This window comes from Alosa sapidissima, chromosome 24 (assembly GCF_018492685.1).
Source record: "Alosa sapidissima isolate fAloSap1 chromosome 24, fAloSap1.pri, whole genome shotgun sequence".
Classification (NCBI taxonomy): Eukaryota; Metazoa; Chordata; class Actinopteri; order Clupeiformes; family Clupeidae; genus Alosa; species Alosa sapidissima.
In genome coordinates, this window is record NC_055980.1 from 18,229,443 (window position 1) to 18,234,270 (window position 4,828).

At 47.4% G+C, this 4,828-nt stretch overlaps 1 long non-coding RNA gene across 1 annotated transcript; it reads left to right on the plus strand.

The window, feature by feature from the left end:
- Positions 1 to 2,676: 2,676 nt before the first annotated feature.
- LOC121700776 lies at positions 2,677 to 3,004 on the plus strand. The gene is made up of 3 exons (XR_006027280.1): positions 2,677 to 2,724; positions 2,796 to 2,923; positions 2,982 to 3,004. It is a non-coding gene; the product is annotated as an uncharacterized LOC121700776 (long non-coding RNA).
- Positions 3,005 to 4,828: the final 1,824 nt, after the last annotated feature.

Below are 4,828 nucleotides of genomic sequence, written 5' to 3' on the forward strand. Positions count from 1 at the left end.
TGGTCTGCAGCAACAGAGGTGGCCTCCTACCAGTGCCAAAATCATAAACCAACAGCAAACACCACAAGACACAAATAACAAACAATGAACATACACATTAACACATGGTTACAGTCATACACATTAATACACGATTACATTCATTCACGATCACGCCAGACCAACACTAAAAGCAGGTGTCTGTGCCCGCCACTGCCGCTAGCTTCGGTGCCACAGCACGCGAACGGTGAAGCAGGAAACAATGTCTTGACAACGGATAATACACGGACCAAAACTCAGCAAAGCAGCAGTGAGCACCATGCACGTCCAGATGACTTAGGCCCACAACACCTACAATACACGACAAAAATAAGATTAAAACCGGACAAACATGAGAAACAAGTTAAATACCTCAATAGGCTACATACCGGTGTAGCAGCGACTCATCACTTGAGGCAGGGTGTATGTTCCTGAGAGTGCACCATGGTGGAACAAGCCATGCACCAAGACAGCATGGATGGTGCTATAAAACCAGGATTGCAGATATTAACCTCCCGAAACAAGTAACAACGGTAGCGCAATAGGGAGAAAAACACAGAGCTCTCATACCGGCGGCCGGCAGGAAGGCGTGCGTTGGGAAGTGACAGAGGCAGGTTTCCAGGTGTCCACCTGGGCAAACGCTACCTACCATTTTATATGGTAGCCAGGTAAACTTATTGGCTAACCAATTAGGGAGTGATTATGGGGCGCTCCACCCCTTAATCCTGCTACACTTGCATTTTAGAATTAAGTTCATTGAGGTGCTTAAAAAATATCGTCCAGGTATGCGAGCCTGCGGAGACGGGTCTTGACATCAAGCCCACATCCAAGTCAGCCATCGTTTTTTTTATTATGTCACGCAGTTTAAAATCGCTGGCGGTGAGAGGGAGACAGAGAGAGAGCCAGGACTCGCGACGAGAGCGAGCTGCAACATTCTATAAACCAGCAACTTGCTGCAAAAGACGTTCTATTGTGTATTCAACACATAAACTGTGGATTCAAACCAGTGCAACAACTCGCAACAGCACCAATGTTTCCATAAGAACACAGTTGTCACACTACGCGTTCGTCAGATATGAACTAGCTAGTCGTATTGTGAGTCACATACGATTTCATTCACTAGCTGTTTCAAGTTTGCATAGTGAGACAAGCTTGTGTTGGTGGAGCTTATTCACTATGAAGGTAAGATTCTTGTGTGTTTTACACAGACACGTCTCCCTATCTGCCAGCTTTGACAACCTTTTCTTTATTCATACGGCGGTCAGCACTGGCCTATGATGCTCCCATATTGCAGCAGGGCCTTTTTTGCCTTGAGGAAGTCACTGTACAGAAACAGGTGGGTGTGGCATTTGGGGCCGTGTATAGCACACTTGTGTGCAAGATGGGCCTGTTGGTGTGACCCCCCAAATTGCACGGCCTGGATCTCGGAGGGCCATATACATGCATAGTTTTCTGAAAAATCAATATGAATTATACATTCATTATCGGAGAGCTCTGCCTTCAGGGCTCTGCCGATGGCAAATTGCCTGCTGATGTTGAAGTTATGCCGTTTGAACTTTACAAGCTGGTCATTCAATTTTTCAACAAGGTCACCTAAAGTGCTCTCCATTACTATTTTTACTGTGATTTTGAATGCTACATTTTCACCTCCTTCAGACCTCTGTCGCTCCTCTATTCCCCACTGAATGTAGGAGACCATGGTTTCTGGTGTGTAATGGGGCCTTCATTGAAAAGTTTGCATGTCTCACACTCACCATACATACACTCTTTTCTTTGTGAGTCATATACTGTACGATTTCTTTCACTAGCTGTTCAAGGTTGCATTGTGAGACAAGCTTGTGTTGGTGGAGCTTATTCACTATGAAGGTAAGATTCTCGTGTGTTTTACACTGACATGTCTCCCTATCTGCCAGACTTGGACTGACCACCCAAAAAGGTTGCAGGTGACAAAACAAAGAATGCGAAATCATTCTCTCAGGGTATTTGGACAATAATTTCCTGTGAGCATTTCACATTGTGTCAAGGAGGAATAGTTTTTGCTTTTTGTTTTAGTCTGCTTTTTCCCAGTTGGCAATTGGCTCACATTATCACGTTCAAAATATTGTCTCATGCAAGTCTTAAAGGATAAGTTCGGTGTGATATTGACCTAAAGTGTGTTGAAACATGATACCGAGTGCAACATTTTGTCTCAGCCCATCTCGGCTTGTCCCCTGCATTCTGAAATCTGCCACTAGTTAGCCGATGCTACCAACAGCCTTACAATGGGGGTGCATTGGGCATCGGGCTAGCCATGCAAATTAATCACTATTTTACACCATTTATGAGGCTCAAAGTAGCTCCACACTTCATTGGTTGCCTTTCGAGGGCCCTGAAATTTAAAAACGAGACATTAAGAACTTTGAAAAGACGATTTATACAGACAGTACCTTCACAACGTTTTCCGGGCGCCGCCATCTTGAAATCGTGTGTGTGTAGTGGCGCTCCGGTACCTTTAAGCGCGCCGCAGCCGTGCGGCGTCATCAGTTACGTCATCACGCTGGCTTGTTGTCTAGCGTTAGCGGCAGTCTTTAAAAGCATGGAGCCGACACGGCCAGGCGAGTAAGCTCTGCCTGTTCCACGCAGTTCTGCATCAGCATTGGTTCTGCTGCTATTGCTTAGCTATCCCTGCTGAGGCAGCGTTCGGCATTCCCACGGTTCCCTTTGGAGGTATGTGGACCTCTTAGTGTTGAAATGTGAGAGTTGCCAATTGCTAATGTAGCTTCTCACACTGTTTTCAGAGTGTTTCACTTGGTGACCTGCGTTCCTGCAGTAGCCCCTCGGTTTCATCTGTGCTCCGCGTTTACGCGCTCACTACTTGCATCCTTTGCAGTGGTTTATCCAGTTTTCATCCTCCCTCCGCGTTCTGGTATGTCCCTACCCAGCAACACATTTATTCAGCATTATGTCTTCCTCCCTTCACGTAGGGTCCACATTCGTGACATTTGCCCCGAGATCAGCTGGGTATTCGGGCTCGGTGCGTGTTAATATCAGGCTTTGGGTAAGTAGTGCCGCTCTCAATATCTTTGCTGCCATGAGTAGTAGTAATTTGTAATGGGCCTAGCTAATTTGGAAATGTTTGTCTGCCCGTAGGCCGCCGGGTACTCTCATTCCCCCTCCACTGGGCCTCACCTATTTCTAGGCTAACAAAATGCCTGTGTGAGGTGAAGCACACACTAATCCCGGCGCAGTGAGCTGCCTGCAACAACAGCGGTGCTCGGGGAGCAGTGAGGGGTTAGGTGCCTTGCTCAAGGGAACTTCAGCCTTCAGCCTACTGGTCGGGGTTCGAACCGGCAACCCTCCGGCTAGAAGTCTGAAGCGCTAACCAGTAGGCCACGGCTGCCCCTGTAAACAACCAACCAAAATGTTTCCCTCCACTATTTTGAAATTACCTAGGGAAAGTCACATCTATAAATTAGTTTGCAAGTTGGGTGGTCATTTCAATCATGATCCGCAGACAGTTGAGTTGTTATTGCAGCGCTGCTGTGCCTGAGGAGGATGCGCAAGCATAGGCACTGGGTTCATCCTTTTCGCCTTGGCCGGGAACAGCATGGGGCTCGTCATGGAGCTCTGACTGGACAGTGATCTGTTCCAGCAGTATTTCCGCCTCTCAGTCAAGTTATTTGATGAGCAGAGGATGGGCTGGGAGCAGCCAGGTCTGTCTATTATTTCTAACTGGATGGGATCTGCCTGGAGGAGAGCAGCCTGAGGAGGGACAGGCTGGAGGAGAGCAGGCGGCAAGTGAGCAGGCTGTGGAGGGACAGGCTGTGGGGGAGCAGGCGGGACAGCAGGCTGGGGGGGGCAGGTTGGCTGGAGGAGAGCAGGCTATGGGGGAGCAGGCTGGGGGTGGGTGGGGGGGGTTTGGGTTGGGCTGGGGGCAGGTTGGCGTTGTCGGAGCAAGTTTGACACAGTGGGCCTGCTCTGAATGAAGGGGGCCCATCACGCCACTGGTGCTGTGACGAGGCCCCAGCACCACTCCTGTGCCTCTCCTTTTTTTTTCCTGGACGTATACATCCCTGAGGCTCTTCCACCAACTTCTACACTCTTGCTCTGATATAAAGGGGGGGAATGCATTTCACATCACTAATAGAAGGTGTTAGTCTTTAGCCAGTATACAGACTACCAACTCAGCCAACACAATACAGCCAACACAATACATTTAACTATAACTCAAGTATAACACATTTATGATTACATTTCATTTCGATTTTACATTCTGAATTAGTCCTGATAAAATCAGCAGATTTACTTCACACACCCATCTCTCCACCATGCCCCCCTCCACACACACACACACCTTCACTGCAGCAATCCCCTCTCCCAAGGTAAGTAAAGTTGCCAACTTAAATGTGCCCATGCAATTTCCTATTGCCAAAGCAATAAGTTAGCTAACAAATTAATTGTTAGCTAACAAATTAACAGCTATTTTTGTCAAATAAACTTCATAACACCCACCATCTATATTAACAATCTCTCCGACTTTCCTTCACACTTCATTTCCGTAGTCCCTGTATGATTCTACCGTCACATCATACAAACACGGAAATGTAGACACTGCTATGATTAATTTTTCGTCTGCCATGTTTCTGTATGGTGTTTTGGCGGTAACCACACTACCGGAAAATTAGGTTTTGTTTAGGCTACGTGATGATGGACCTCCCCTGCGTATTGAATACTCGCCTCGCGATGGACGGATTCATTTGCATAAAGTTGGAGATTGCTGAACTCTCGTCGCACCGCATACCCAGAATCCTGGGTTTGGAATTCGCTTCTC